At 43.4% G+C, this 17,500-nt stretch overlaps 1 protein-coding gene across 11 annotated transcripts in view; it reads right to left on the bottom strand.

The window, feature by feature from the left end:
- Window positions 1-17,500, bottom strand: part of foxp1b (forkhead box P1b) — a 183,801-nt gene that overhangs the window by 46,311 nt on the left and 119,990 nt on the right. Inside the window, exon 1 of one of the 11 annotated variants that reach the window (XM_084061313.1) lies at window positions 8,733-8,946. The exons of 9 other annotated variants lie outside the window; for them this stretch is intronic. The gene's annotated coding sequence lies outside the window, so the exon portion shown is untranslated. Of the gene's footprint in view, window positions 1-7,397; window positions 7,571-8,732; window positions 8,947-17,500 lie in introns of those variants that run through there. One more of the 11 variants, XM_084061314.1, reaches the window with a different exon arrangement.

Raw genomic sequence — 17,500 nt, 5'->3', positions numbered from 1 at the left:
AAACTCCTCAAACACACCTATCAACTATCAACCCTCATGGGCGTAAGTAACGTCACCCCACTAGACTTACGTACAAGCCGTACGTACGTGATCCACATGTGTTGTGATGCCTCTCAGAGCTTGCCGTTTATGCCGCATGACAAATATGCCATACCTAGGAACGTGAAAGACCCCCCAATCTCCTAACAAACCAAAGGCAGGGGACCTCTCCTCAGTTTGCGATCGCACAACATGTCATGTGAGAACATATCATTAGAGAGTGCTGTCACCGGTTATCTATTAATGCAGAGAAATACGCAGTGCCCAGAGGAGGGGGGGAGGGGGGCGGGCACGACGAGGAGGCACGGTGCAGCACTCGGGGGGCCTCTGACTAACTAACTTCCAGCCGGAAAGGTGTGAGTGCATGACTCCTCAAAACCAGTGATTTGTTGTGACACCAGAGAGAGAGAGCAAGAGAGAGAGAGAGAGAGAGAGAGAGAGAGAGGGCCCTTGCAAGTTGTCAGGGTGCCTTAATTGCTCCGGAGGCGTAGGAGACTCTGCATGCTGCCACTCAACTGCTATGATGTGCGATACCATTAAAAGCTCCTTCCGCTGACATTTGGGTGACAAACAGGCAACTGAGACGCAGTTGTTACGGTGTGTGTTTTTCTCCCGCGACGGGCTTTGTGTGCGCACGTACATGTGGCAGTGTCGCGCGTTTTAAATGTGCCGCGTGTCTCGTCGCCGGCTGATAGAGGGGACATTAGAGATGACAAGTCTGTCTTCTCCAAGGTTATCCAAATTGTGTGGCGGGCCTTCGTAGCTAATGACACCCCCCCCCCCCTTTGAATTTTTCATGCATTTCTGAATGCAATTTAGCTGTTTAGAACCTTGTCCAGCTACTAAGGGTACTCCTCTTGACACGCGCCCTTGCATGCATATCACCTTAATTCTGTGTCTTCTCTCTACCCCTGAGCATAAACCAAAAACAACGAGGCTCCATAATGAACAGCTTGCACTGGGACTGAGCGGGGAAAGGGCAGTGATGTCAAACAGGACGGAGCAGCTTTGATGCTCTCAGTTAACTTTGTTGCACGACGCTATACGGCTATGCTAACGTGTAGTGCTGCTCTGACCCCTGAGAGAGGGAAAGAGAGAGATAGAGACTTTCCATGCAGGACTCTGGTGTGAACACATTCTCACTTACAGCAGCAGACATAAGGGGTGCGAGTAGGAAAATGCTATATTAATACCCCCCCCCCCCCCCCATTACGTCTTAATATGCAGTCCATCTTGACTTGTGCACATGGCTTGTCCTGTCATTTGCATAGCCCCAGCCTCCCGTTTCCTAATTTCACAGTCATTATCCACTGATGTCCTTTTTCTCTTGGCATCACTAATTTTGATGAACTATTTTGAAGGTCAACTGGGCGGCCTTGTCTCGTTGACGCCCAAGCCCCATACGTGATGTGATAGATATAGGTCTACTTTAAAAAATAATAATAATACCCTAAATACCCCCCTACACACACACACACACACACACACACACAGACAAGCGCGCGCACAAGGGATAAATAATAATGGTCCCCCCTTTTTTCCAATGCTTTACATTTAACTACGTGCATTAAAAAGCTACTCCATATTTGACATGCTCTATTTTTTACTACCATGTTGAGGCCATAAATTTAGCCTTATTTTCACACATATAACCACTCTTTTTATCATGGTTCTTTTGATGTCACATTTTATAGAGATCCGATGCAAAGGAAGGAAGAATAAACTCAAATTAACACAGAGGGTTTTACACACTTTTCGCAGCTCTCAATAGCGCTCAGTTTCATTACAAATTAGATTGAGATTTCACGCAATTTAATTGTCTTATTTTTACACCTTGGTTGTATATCTCATCATGGCTTCGCGCCTCATCCTGTCGACGAGCGTCTGGTCTCACAATACACAGTAAAATCCTGTGTTAATTTATCTATTTGTGACTCAGAGTTAAATGAACACTGAGGATTTTACTGTGTAACTACAGCTAAGGCAGCTTCCTTCCTGCGTGGCCCCGGCGAAAGGCTATTACACAGCCCCCCATTTTATTACCCATTACTACTGAGGTCATTAGCAGCAAGAGGGATTGTACGCTTCTTAACCTATTGATCAATGTAACTACTACCATTTAATCCTGTGCTAAAGGAGTGAATATCTGCCTAAGACAGCGGCCTGTTGAAGAGAAGGGCGGGAGGGAGCACTTTAACTGAAAAATATTGCTCTGGCCGCTGTATCATGCCCATTTAACGCAAACACAGGACGCCAGTCGCCATTTAGAGCACTCCCATATGGTGCACTCCCCTTATCTCTGGATAACATCATGACTCCAGATGAACCACAAAAATACATCAGCACCTAAAGATAGTCTAAAGTGAGACGCACGCAAGGCTAATAACTGGAGGGATCCTCTGAGCCCAGTTCTAATCTGCTCCACCGATATGAGGGTGTGAAAAAAAAAAGAGGACATTCTGGGCATGCCAGAAATAGCTGACGTTTATGAATTTCGCAAAGGTGTGGTGCTCTCCAGGTGCCTCACATGCATAAACATTCAACGCTGGAACATTCTCACACAGCTGCAGAGTGACTGGAGGCAATATACTGTACCAGCGCAGGCCTGCTGGCCAAACACACACACACACACACACACACACACACACACACACACACACACACACACACACACACACACACACACACACACACACACACACACACACACACACACACACACACACACACACACACACACACACACACACACAGACACAGAGAACTGAGACATGTTAACTGTTACAAGCACAAACAGGCATGTGTACAGTGCATACTCCACAGCAGAAGTAAACCCATATTTACACTCTAATATATTCCAGTGCAGCATGCTTGTACCATATGGACAAGATAAAAGTCCACCGATCTTCGTATTATTTTGAAGAACTCTATCCAGCAACACAGAAAAAAAAAGTTTATTTATAGATTACAGTACATGATTCTTACCAGGAATCTATCATTCAGTCTTTTGGATTTGTATTTTAAATGAACAATATACAACAATTCATTAAATATACCAATTTGCCAGAATGACCTTTAAAGAATCCATTTTTATTTACAATAACTATTGGGAAACCCACAGTAAATCTCATGGATATTTTTTTTTATTGAGAGCCTAAAGTGGGTATACCACCATTTGATATGGGGAGAATACAGACTGAATGTTCACAGTATGAAGCCAGAGAGAGAGAGAGAGAGAGAGAGAGAGAGAGAGAAAGAGAGAGAGAAAGAGAGAGAGAAGTTCTCTCTGTGCGTCGCCACTCAGGATAACAAACGCAAAATGTGATATTATAATGAGGAAACACAGGCTGCACATGTGATGACGTTCGGACGCTCACCCATTCCCACTTAATGACACAACCCCCCCCTCAAACACACACATATAACCACAAGTCAGAGGTCACAGGCTGGTGAGAGGGTGAGCGTGCGTGTGTGTGTGTGTGTGTGTGTGTGTGTGTGTGTGTGTGTGTGTGTGTGTGTTAAAGTGTGAGGTGGGACAAACACACACACACACACACACACACACACACACACACACACACAGCGAGGCAATTAAAAGGGAACAGAAAATGAGCGAAAAGCTGGCCAACCTCACAGAGAGCGGTGTTGGACGTTTAAGCAGCCTTCAAGGTGCAGGATGAGACATGAAGCAAAGAGAGGAAGAGAACAGAAGAAGAGAAAGAAAAGAGACAAAAAATCTAATTTCCATTGTGCTCCCTGGGGTCATTTAGATTTTTTTTAAAGAAAATTAAATGGGACAGAGAAGTGAAAAAAAAAAGGTAATAAGAAATCAAGGAGGCTAGTTTGTTTGATGCAGATATTTTACCTTGCCTTGATACACACACACACACACACACACACACACACACACACACACACACACACACACAGAGAGTACGGTGGGGTGGGGGAGAAAGGAATCACCATCTTCACAGACCTGAACCTCTGCTCAAGAATGTCGCTGAAACAATGATTTCACGGAGTCACTGTTATCAAGTGATATGAACGTAATTAGTCGTCGGCAAGATTGAAAAACATTAATTCCTCATGTTCCCATTCAGGTTGATTGAAACCTCTGAGGTGGAGAGCAGTTAGGAGAATCGAGCACTGTTTCTTATTATGCAAATAAATACATAAATATATGTATTTATATACAAAAAAATTACCTATTTTCCAAATAGGCTGAGCATAATACAACAAAGTATATTAATATGTAGGCCTATTTAAAATATTATCAGCATTATTATATCACACATTTTATATTTGTTCTAACAATCAACATTAATAGAAAACACAAAACAGCATGATTATAAAGCTGCTAGCAGATAAAAGTGAAGTGGCAGAGAACAGAACAAGTCATCCCTCATGGCGTTGAGTCCTGGCTCATTTCTCACTGTCACCAACGTTTGAGCTGCTTCAGAAAATGTTTACAATCCAGATAAACAGGATAATCACGGTCACATGTTCTCTCAATTCTCACTATATATATATATATATATATATATATATATATATATATATATATATATATATATATATATATATATATATATATATATATATAAATACACACACACACACACTCACACACACCATATATACGGTAAGGGGAAGGGCTTGAAATGATTCGCAGCAACTGTAAAAACAAAACTCAAGATTGCGTTTTAATTAACTTTTAAACTACAAACAAACAGGTTTTTTTCATCTGAGCCGGGCCCAGCGTCGGGTTTAACCAAACAAACTACGCAGCAAAGTGAGCGAGTCTATTTGCCCCAACAATAACAGCTGATTGCATTGCTGGATGCTGTTTCCCACACTATGAGGCAGCCGCCACTGCAGGTGCCCGCTGCTGGGCAGGTGGGCACCAAGCACAGGGCATGGCCTCTCCAGGACACACACACACACACACACACACACACACACACACACACACACACACACACACACACACACACACAGGTGTGTGGGTGCACGCATGCTCATGTGAGCACATGCACCAGACCTATCACACACACTCCCAAATATGCACATGCACAAGCTCATACACAAGCTCATAGTCAGCGGGACACATGTGCGATTTCACACGTACGCACACACACGCACGAGCACACACAGTCCCCAGTGTTAAAAAGTAAGAACGTGATCAAACTGCTACTCTATTGGCTGTCAGTAAATGTAGTCTTTTCACATAAAACGCTATTTGATATTTTGATTTCAAACAATGGAAGGAATTTCTTTAGCACAAAGAAAACAGCCGTGCAACATTGGAGTTCAATCATTAAATGTACCTGCATTGTGGTTATCTAAGCGTGACCCCATAACAGATTAACATTATCTTCAGGTTCAGAAGCCTTATTCACCAAGTACAAATGAGCAAGGTTTTTTTTCACAAACAAATAAACATCCTTGACATTCTTGCTTATGCTGAATGCTCATCATTTCTCGATGAGATACGTATAAGTAGGTCACTATATTTGACCCTTGAGAATCCCCCCCTCCCCCCCAAATAACAGATTCCGTGGCACAACCCTGGCACAAGACACTGAAAGTTGGAGAACTGCCTGGCAAATGCAAGGGGGTGACATCTGCGCGGTGCCCTGCCCACCACAGCACCAGCACAGGGCATTCGTAGGAATTCACCTTTCCCCCCTCAGATCAACGTTTGTACCTGTCCCGCTCCTCTCTCTTCCACTCTCTCGTACTCGCTCTTTGCCCTGTGCCTGCCGCACGCCCGTGATTTATAAGCGTAGCACCTCAGCGCCGTTACGCAACACTGCATGTCTTCAGATGCATTATTTGAGTCAGTTGAGATTTAATTAAGATCACAGCCTCTAAAAATCCCCTTCAAATAAAACCGTAGCCAGAGAGACAATGGCTGACACATCCTCGTGCAGATTGTTTCCATTCTCCGCACACCGGCAAACGCGCGGAGCTAATCCTTGTTTCCATGACGGCAGACATTGGGAAGGGGGGGTGGGGTGTTGGGGGGGGCACAAATTGTGTTGCTTCTTCGCACTCCTTGTGTTGTTGTCTTTTGTGACTCATATAAACTACACAGCCAATTAACATAAATAGAAAAAGGAATCAAAGTGAACAGCAGCTGGCTTATACTGTGAAGTGTGGAAGTTAGCCAGAGCTGAATCAGGACCACAACAGGGTGTGTGGTTTATGTCCAATAGACACACTCTCACACACACACACACATTTTCAGATGCTTCACTTGTGTACACAGTATGAGTTTCCCTACAGTGTGAAAAAGTACAGCTCATGACGACAGAGAGAGAGAGAGAGAGAGACGGTTATCATTTTAGCCAGAAAACATCACTGACTGTACACCATGTAATCACATTATTGGAGCTACCGTCTCAGCCCCTTTGAAACACATGGCATCTCTTAATCTGCCTATCTGAAACAGAGAAACACACTGGAACCAAGCACCCCAACAGCAAGGCTGCTTGAGCGAAAAGCACAAAAAAAGAAAAGGAAGAAAAAAGAACAAAAGCTGTTTTCAAGTAAAAACATGTTTCACTCTGGCAAGTCAGCGTTCAACAGCAGAGAGCAGCTGGTAGCTCACTGTATCACTGCTAAAATATTCCTCTTCTCTCTCTCTTTCGCTGCCTGCCTGCTCCACTACAAAGCCATGGCCGTCCCTGTAAAGGATATCCCATAGAGCTGTGAGGCTGTGGCGGCTGCCACCCTGTGCCCCCCTCTCTGTCTCCGGGTACAGGGGCTAATATCTGGTTGCCTATGTCATGGTTTAGAAATGACAGGTGCTGGCAACCCCCGTGCCTTGACAGGCCACTGCACAAATAACGGCCCCTGCCTGAAAGGGCTAATGCACTACTAATGAACAATAAATCAACTTTGATTACAAACTGTCAACCCAATCAGCTCGCACTCCAGCTCTCCCAAACTGCGAGTCCCCGAGCGCAGCTGCACGGCATTACGGAGTGCGCTGCACTGTTTAGGCTTCGCTCCCTCTCTTTCTCTCTCTTCTCCTTCACCTCCTGCTTTCTGCTCATCATATTTCTCCTCTCGGCTGATCTGATCTTCACCTCCGCCTGGCCCTAGCCTCGCCCCCCTTCGGTCTTTCACTTCAACATACACCCAAAGTCACCCAGAGTTCCTCAACATTGAGACGAGCACCTCGAAACTTCCCCAAACAAGCTGCAGTTGCTGAAGTTGCATAGGTGCACAATAAGCAATGGATGATACAGCCAGAAAGAATATATTATAATAAATCAAATGAAAAGTAGGGCTTAAAAATAAAAAGGTTGCGATAACGTAAAACTTGCCCAGTAGCAGTCAATGAGACTCACAAAGTGCTCATCTTGAAAGGTTGATCAGCCGTGAGTTCAGTAGCCATCCCTTGCTACTTGTAACACATCGTAGCTGACACAGACAGGACTCAAAACCAAAAAAAAATAAAAACGATTTTTAAATTATGGCAGAAGTCGACCAACAGCAGTTCAACTTTCTCAACCGAGTGCACTCCATAATCCCTTTACAACACATGCTCATATACGGTTACCCACACACAACACACACTCCCTAACTTTTCAGGAAGATACGAGTGCTGACAATTGGAGTGACGGCTTCTCTCCATCGTGGTTAAGTGGTGACGGTGTCAAATATAGAGCTGTACCTCACAGTGACATGGTGAGGAAAGTGATGAGTCCAGGCCATATATCTGGGAGCAAGCCAAGTCTCACCACAGATCACTAAATTCTAACACACACACACACGAACGCGCCTGTGCGTACACCACACACACGCACACGCACACACACACACACACACACACACACACACACACACACACACACACACACACACACACACGATAAACCTGGAGTGTCTCACTCTATTCAAAATGCACAATACCAGTAAACCCACACACAGCAAAAATAGCCTAAATTACATAAACATAGACAGTTGAGTATACTGTAAACTGTATAGTATACTATTGTATATAATATAACCTGTGTTAATGACATTGACAATGTTCAACACAATAAAGCAGCAAAATGCTAATTTTGCAAAAAGTAAACAAAGTAAAGAGGAGACAAACCTGTCCCCTGCTTTACCTACAGCTTCTCCTAATTCAAACAACATGTGCTACAGCATCCTGCTCAACTGGTTAGCTGACTATCACAAGTAAACAAAACACTAAACAAACATCATGAAACTTACTGTACAGGCTAGGCAAATGCAGTTACCAACAACAAACATGCAAAGTAGATGAACTATTAACCTGAACTATTCACGTGTAGTGATACACGAAAGAACACGTGTATCACCACATTTAATCAAAAGCACAAAAGCCAAAGCAGATACATCTACAACACACAGACATTAAAAACAGCAGTGTATTCTATTACAAAATGACTATGAATGCCACATGCTTACTACAATTCTATGATCAGGCACTCTAGCCTTTATGTTGTCCTTAACTCAGCATCACAGTAAAACCCTGGATCACTTCTCTTCTTACACAAACTGTATGATAAAAATTAACCAATTACAATGATAGGACACCAACAATACAACAGACAATAAGCCTCCCCCTTTCCTTTTCCCTGGTCAAATTAAATCGTCAAGTTTTCTACACAAGAAAGCTGGCAAAATCACAGAAATCAATCATATTGACTAACCTGACAAACTCCATTTAGCTGGCAGGGTAAACAGAGAGCTGGGCCGCGCGGTGTGGAGTGAAGCAGAGCGGAGAGGAGAGCAACGAGGGAGAGAGAGAGAGCGAGCGAGAGAGAGAGAGAGAGAGAGCGAACGAGGGAACGAGAGGCAGGCAGGCAGGCAAGCGGGCGGACGGTCGCTGCTGTGCTGTGGTGTCTCTAGCCTTCCTCGGGATACAGACAGATTGCACGCGCAAGGTTGCTCCCCGGCTGACAAGATACAAAACTATCCAATCAACCACGCCCTTCTCCACCAATCACAACCAGCCCTCTAAACATAATCAATTCAAATGGGGCCACACAATGGGGGCGCCGCGGGCCGAGCTGCAGGTGAACCCATGCCTTTGTGTGGGGGCCCCTTTAAAAAAAAAAAAAAGAAGGAGAAAAAAAAGCCACAGTTGACGGCTGTTAACCCTTTGACCCCTGCCGGGACTCCGGCCGTGCTTTTGAAACAATGGGAGCCTAAAGAAAAGGGGCCCTTTAATTAAACAACAGATAAGTAAACACAGCTATCCAGCGGAAAGAAAGAAAGAACAACCAGCCCCGCTATCAGCCGCTTTATTGTTCTGTTTAAATGGAATTGTTTACAGTGCCGGCACACAGAGCACAACTCATTTCACATTCTGAAAACAACAAACGGACAAACAGCTCAGGCCATTGTAGGTGTTTGTGCTTGTCTTTTTGTAATTATTATTTTGAATATTATTTCCACAGCTATGACAATACCGTGTGTAAGCATTAAGCATTAATTTTTATTTTGAAGTAAAATGCTGTATTCATGATGAGAAGGTTTAATTGTATATCTGTGTTTTTTTCACAATTGTTATACATTTAGCATACACCACAAACAATGCCTTGCAATTGGTGTTTCTATCATTGTATACTAAATACAACAATGCACTATTTATTTGTTTATTTATTTACTTACAGTTATCCTACCACCTGCACTCTGACTCTGAAGTTAAAACCACTCATGTTAATAGTTAACAGCTACTGCATCCGGTGCCACTGGCCCAACTCCTTTCCCAATGAGAGCAATTAGCTGTCATGATATCATCACACTGCTTTACACCCATGTGCACCCAGCAAGGAGAAAGAGACAGAAAGGGGGAGAGGAAGGGAAAAGGGAGAAAACAGGAGCCTGCCCCCTCCTGGACATTTGAAACAACACAACAGGGTAAAGTGAGAAGGCCATATTGTCCTCTCTTCTGACGTCTCGCCTTCATAATCTACCAATTATTCGATTTACATACAGTTTCTATAATATACTGTACCTTCATTTCACAAAAGACTCAGTGGCTACGTGCAAGGCAAATAATAACAACAACATTACAATTAAAATGGAATAAACCCTGTGTGTGTGTGTGTGTGTGTGTGTGTGTGTGTGTGTGTGTGTGTGTGTGTGTGTAGGTGCGTGTCTGTGTGTGCGCGTGCAGGTGCGTGTCTGTGTGTGCGAGAGTGGGGAGGGGGGGGGGGGGGAATTAACACCTCACTTTGCTAATTATCATGACAATAAACAGAGAGCAGAACAACAGGGCATAAGCACAACTCCTATCAACAGCCATAAACCCTTGGCCAAGGATGAAGGAATGTTCATGGGATACATTCCAGTCCGCAAACACACTGGTAAAATAAACAGAGAGGGCCCTCGTTTACAAGCCACTGCTCTCATCTGCTAATAACTAACAACGGGCTAGGCTAAGCTGGCCTGACCTATATAAATTATTGACTGGGACACCTCACATGTCAAAAGTGACAATTCCAATACATATCATAGTGAATAATTAAGTGGGAGAAAAGGCTCTTTTTATTTTCTATCTGACACACTCAGGACGGCTCACACAAAAAGACAGTGACATGCAGGCAGGCAGGCATGCACACACACATGCACACAAACACGCACAAGCACGCACGCACGCACGCACGCACGCACGCACGCACGCACGCACACACACACACACACACACACCACACACACACACACACACAAAAGTGGTCTAGGCTGTGGCCACACTCCTCTCCCCCGGCACTCTCCCTGGGGTGGCATGTCGGCATATTCTCAATAAAACACCTTCTTAGCAGTAATAGGCCACTGTTCTCATTTCAACGCTCCCAAAGGCCTCATGATAAATTTAGCAGACACACAGTTCAAGCCTCTCCTCTCACACACTGTCTCTCTAATCCATTGCCTCTGTGCCTGCGCTGTATACAATAATTAAACGTAAGTGTCGATGTGATACACACAGTGTATAGATTTCTTTCTTAACACACCATGTGCTACAGTATGTACGGGAGGAGCATCGACATCCTTGAGCCTTGAACCCTAGGTCCCATGTGATAGTTTACGGAGAGAGCAGTGCGGGTTGCGCTTATGACATGAACGGATGACATTATAAAATACTCCCATTTCCTGCTTGACTTAGGGTGAAAGTATGAGTTAACGTCTGGCTCTAGCTCTGGCCTGGGCTCGGCTCGGCACTGCTTTCTGGGTAAAGATAACAGTGCCGCACAGCTCCTATTACAAAGCTCCCTCCTCACCTTCCCCAAAACATAAGCATAGTATGTGAACAAGCATTACTGCTTAAATACTACTGTACTTGCTACAGTTATAAAAAAAGAGGAGGAGGGGATGGACAGAAAACAATAATGATAATACTAATAATAATAATAATAATAACCCATAGCTTTCCAACCCTGGTGATATGGAGCTTTATTGTGAGAAAACAAACACAGACTGTTTCCCTGTGTACAACACAAAGTAAATCATTGTTTACTGATAGAGGGCTTCCGCAGGCCAGGTGAGGAGCCAATGCAAATAACAGCTGCTCAGTGCAGTCAAGGGACAACACCTAGATCTAGATCTGCAGTAAATATCTCAATCTCACACAGTGATTAACTAACTGTGAGGTTGAATGATGACTCATTTGTCCTCTATTGTGATTATATAAGGCCAATTCTATTGATCGATAACTAGCACTAATTCAGGTCCTATGAGAAAGTGTTTAGGCAAGTATTTATTCTTTATCAAACTGGTCAATTTGCTAGAGGTCCAAACTGTTTTTATTTTTTGCTAACAAATTGCTCAAGATGTTGTATTGTGCAGTCACAAAGCAACATTAAAGTCATACTTTGTAACTTTTTCAATTCAACAAAAGTTATTTTTGATACAATCATTCACTGGTATATTTTTCACAATAGCAATTCCACATAAATAGGTTTTTGACAACTTCTCTAAACGCTATTAGTGTTTACCACAAACTCCTATGGAATCTAGGTTTTAGAACACCCTCGTTCAGAAGCAGCAGTGTTTCCCCCTGTATGCATTAAAATCATACATACAGCTTAATTCTTACGAAAATGATTATTTATCCGCGACGTGTTGTGAGCCTGTAGGTGCGACAAATTATGAATTTGGCGAGCCTGCATTCATGCAGGTCTCCTGAGTCTATGGGTCTCCTGTGAAAGGGCTCCCCTTAGGGTAACACTTTTTTATGGGTCACAGGTTTATGCTCGACCATTTTGTTTTGTTTTACATGCTATGTTTGTATAGCTTTTCTAAGATGATTTCAACGCAGATTTTGCTCATTAGTAAGATACATGCAATGGACGCATCAACTAAGAATATTAAATCAAGTTACAACAGTAGATTTGATCGTTTTGTCAATAAAGCAACACCGTTTTATGAATTACCATTAAAACTAACGTAATTATTTGATTCAATTGATTGGAATGTTCAAGGAAAGATTTGTGAAACATGTATATGATCCATAATGATCTCGCAGAACTTTCCAATCCACGCTGTAGGCTACTATCACCGATCAGGCAGCTACTGCACGCTTACAGTGAGTGAGGAGCAATCATCCGGTGGTAGGTAACCATAATGCTTCATTTATGCCCGTGCCGCACGCTGAAAACAGATATACAAGCCCACAACACTTGTGGATGCAATGCGTTGCATCTTGTAGCTTGTAGATCTGATCTTTTGGGCGCCACCATACACTGAAATATACATTGAGCTCAATGGTAGGTTTGGCAGTCAACAACCATCCATGGGACCGCCCCATTTTTATTTATTTATCTCTCCTCCGAATGAACTGGTTGGGTAATGGGCACCCCTACCATAGAGTTATAAGGAGATAACGCTAGCTGCAGAATCTCACCCATGCTGACTTCATTTCGGGAGAAAAAGAAAGCGGTAGGAAACAAAAACGAGCACACTTAGTCCATTCAATTAACAATTTGCTGGGTGCACGGCTCACATAAAACAAAGAATAGCCAGCCCTCCGAAGTCCTTCTGGTACTTTTTCATTAATAAGGCACAGGACGCGTTTAGGCGTCAAGCCTTCCTCAGCGTGTATCAAAAAAAGAAAGCGGTCATGGTGTTGTTTGTACCAGGGGTGGACTGATAGATAGACAGACATTAAGAAGACTAGGACTTTAGCTGCTGTTCGTGGTTGTAAATAGCCACCGTGCTAGGGGAAACACTGGCCAAATTAGTGTTAATTTACCAAGTTTAGTATAGTTGCCTCTGTTATTCTTTTGCATTTCTCCTTTAAATGCATGTGTCGCATTGCTATTGGTGAATCTTATTAGACATAGAATCTTATTATTTATTTAGCAATATCTGATTGTTTGTAAAATGTAAATCACTTTATTTCCATTAAAATGCCACACAAGTATGATTTATTATTATTTACAGTATCACTGTTTTCTTCATAGCACAATGCATCCACCTTTGTGGCTGCAAACTCCTAAACGTAAAAGTTGCCTTGCTATATGGAATAAGTCATGTTAAAATGAATGAGGTTATCACCCAAAGCAAACCGTTACAGCTGAGTTACAGTAAGTCACGCTTGAGTCAGTGAGTTCCTCCTGGTCTATTATGGTTGGGCCTGGTTATTTACTTTTAATTTCAGCATTCGAGAACACACTGTTTAGTCAGCATCTGTGTAGACTGTATTTGCAAAATATTTCCTGAGGAGATGTGCCAGCCAGTGTACTGTAGCTTTCACTTAGTCAAAACAAGAACACATTCAGCGATGACAAACATCAATTTGAGGAGGTGGGGGATTTTTACCTCGTATTGTTTGATGATTTATTCATCTGCGTTCTGAATCAGAAGATATATTTAGTAAAGAAACTCGCCACAGTGTTCTGTAAAGAGCTTGTCATTGAATGACAATGTAAGAATTGACTCAATGCTAAATTCAAGTCACAGATATGGTAAAATATGACTATGTTGCTTTCATATCATGAGAAAACAAGATTTCGAATGAGTAAATATAATAAATGAGGCAAGCTTGAAGTGGGCAAATACAAACACACAGCCTTACTAGCCTCCGTGGCTAACGAAGTGGCCAAGTTGCCTTTGGATGGGAAGGACTTTAATGAGGAGGGCCATGCAGATGTGCATTTTTAGATGTACAGAACTGTACTCTGTCACTAAATGACAGGTCAAAACAAACAGGGACCATGCAGCAACTGTTTGATGTGCTAAACAACAGAAACAGGCATTCCTATACAGTATAGGATGTATGTGCTTATTACTTAGCACTTATGAAACTGTTAACCTGGGTCAAATTCACCAAGGATATTTTGGGGATTTAAAAGCAATGCAGAAATACAATGCAGGCAAAAATACTTACCGGTATGTATTATGTAAATTATCTCAATTCCAAACAAAATAAATAATATGTATGATTAATGGTTGCCTTCAAATAAAAGTTTAGAATGGGTAATTTTGACTCAAACTAAACACAAGGTTTAATACGTTAATATGGTTCAGGTCATGCTTTTGTGAGTGTGTCCTTGTTTCAACCCTGCTTAAATGAAACCCAGGAGTAAAAAAGACAAGGATAGACAAGCAAATAGTTGACAATTATTTTTCTTGATATTGCAGTAACGATTCTTTCTCACATTTAGACTGAAGGTATTATACTCATAAAGACTAAATAAAGGAAACACAGCGTTATGTTGCTTGCTTCTCAGAGGCCCGTCATATCTGCATGCATTACAAGGTTGCACACTAGAGAGGTTTATTACAGAACGTCCAACACAAATTATGTCTCTTTATACTGCTCAAGGCGTGCCTATCCCAGCTTTCGCTCTCATAAGGTATGAAACAGAAAATCTTTGTGCTTTCTTTGTGCTAAAAACAGGGTGAGATGCCTTATTGGGAATGGAAACAGTGAACCACTAAGTTGTCAAAAAAGTGGACAAAACATTGCTCCTCCTCCTCTCCTCTGAAGGAGGAACTCGCTCATCAGCTGTGTGAGATGAGAGAAACCACGTTGTGAGCTGTTGTATTGTAGGTGCCTGAGTGTAACTATTACTGTTTATTGATGCTATGGCTCGCTGTACATCCAACCACTGAATTCACCCATCCCCTCCCCAAAGGCTGTGCAATTCACTCCCAACAAGCCTCCACGTCCTTTCCTGCGTTGGATGGAAATGGTGGGGGCAGATGACTATGACTTCATTCTGACAGGATTATCCCTAAACCTGGTTTCAATCTACACCACAGTGCAAATAATACATTTTTACAGTATGACAATGAAAACAAGCAATAAAGAGAAGCCCTCCCACCCCCATCAGTCCCCCAGGTTCAGAGTTGGATGCGGGACTCTGCTGGTCATTCCTTCAACTCAAAACCAATGCATGCATCAAAAGATGAGAATTCATTACCTTGAGACCTTTTACACAACACAAAGGGGCAGGAGTCACTCCCAGGATCTCAAACGCACACACACTCACTCAGCCAATAAATGATGGTATCTGAGGGGGCTAAGCCTCAGCTCAGACTGACAGCCGATCCTTTCTGGTGGATATTTCCCTAAAATATAAATCCTGATGCAACTCGCCAGAAGAGCAGACCTGCTTTGTGTGTTTAGAATACAACCTCTGTATAGAGTGGATAAAACTTTCAGCCATAACAGTCGGAAACAAGAGTGAAACCCTGGACCCTGTGTGCTCATTGCTGGGTCCACCTCCTTTGCCCTGCTATCTTGGCTGGCTTCAGACGTCTCTGTGACCTCTGATCCTCTGTATGGAATAATCCACAGACAGATTTGCCAGACAGGCCTGCTGGTGATTTAATTAGAATGACTGTTTTAAAGCGGGCAGCATACTGTACTTCAAAAGAAGTAGAATCGTTTTTCAGCTTGCCAAACCCAAAGACGTTCCGTTAGTTAAGACCCCACCCATTCGGTATGGAATATGAATTTCTGACCAATCACACACAATGTTTGCATTGCTGTCATATGTGGCAATTGTTTTGTTTTTGTTTCTGCAGCTCAATGTGTTCCTGTTAAAATGTTTAGGCCTCCACTGTAAGAGAAAGATGCTTGACCTTAAAATGGCCAAACCAGCGTAAATAAGGCTTAAATTATTATTATATTTTTTTTTGCTTCTGCTTGGGCAGGTAGCCAGTGTTGGGGCTGGGCTCACTGTCACCTCGCCGGTGGGCTGCCATTGCCCGCACTGCCTCGGGCCGCTGGCCGACTGGGCTGAGGGAACCACCTCGGAATGCCGCCTCGGATGGCCCCGGAGTGCTGGCCGGACTCCAGCTGACGGGGCCCCGGCCCAGCACTCTAATGACTTACAGATTGGAGCGCTGTGGTGTACATGTGTCAGGACAATGCCACGGGTCTGCTGCGAAAGGAAAAAAAAGAAAATGCAGGAGAGAGAGAGAGGGAGAGAGAGAGAGAGAGGGAGAGAGAGCCGGCGGCTTCTCTCTGTCCTGTCAGACAGAGAGGCTTGGCTGCTGCATTCTGTCACATCACGCTGCAGCCCCTTCCCCATACCCCCAACAGACCACAGATGAAGGATGCGACCGACAAGCATTTGGGGGGGGGGGGGGGGGGGGGGGGGGGGGGGGGGGGTTGTAGAGGGGGGGGATGGTGCGCTGGTAGAACTTAAAAGGCTTTCACCATGTAAACTGAAAAGGCATTATCTTTTGACCTGGAGATGCCCCTTGTGAGGTTGAACACAGTGGGGTCCAAACAGAAAATATGAGAAAGACATAGACAGAGAGAGAGAGAGAGAGAGAGAGAGAGAGAGAGAGAGAGAGAAAGAGAGAGAGAGAGACAGACAGACAGGGTGTTATGATTTAAATTGGCAAAAATATAAAGATAATTGGTGGCTGGTGTGATTTTTAAAATGCATCATGAGGATTTCAGGCTGTGCACCCACAGTATGACACCATCAGTTCTACACAGCATTTATCAGAGCATGCTGAGAAGGTGACCCGTCTTTCATTTGAACCCACACATAATCTCTGCATATTATGGGAAATAATGTTTCTTTTGAGGTTTTCCATTCCTGGCAAAACAAGGACTTGATTGTAAAGAACAAGTAAAGTTCCAATGGGCATCTTTCTGTACCCATCTCTGACAACATTTCTCACATGTAAGCTCAAGTGGGAAAACATCTCTCAAACCTCAAAGTTTGAGGATCAGATATTCATTAAGATCGTCTTTAGTTCTTACAGAAACCCGTCTGCCTATTCCATGGTAACGACTTTCCACATTCTCAGGACACTTCAGACCAATGCGAGGCAGACTGATAACGGTCATCAGCATCACTCAGACGGGGTCCGTACCGAGAACACAAGCTGGCCTCAAGCCCAATACCCTCACACTGTACCAGCGGTCATGAATAATGTACACCAATCAGGGGCCGCAAAGGCCCAGGGTCGGAAACAAGCCTAATCTGGGCATTACGTTGATAGCACA

Source organism: Gymnoscopelus microlampas (genome assembly GCF_963454915.1).
Source record: "Gymnoscopelus microlampas genome assembly, chromosome: 7".
In the NCBI taxonomy this organism is placed as follows: domain Eukaryota; kingdom Metazoa; phylum Chordata; class Actinopteri; order Myctophiformes; family Myctophidae; genus Gymnoscopelus; species Gymnoscopelus microlampas.
Note: the sequence above shows the minus strand (reverse complement) of the source record. Positions and strands in the feature narration are given on the sequence as shown.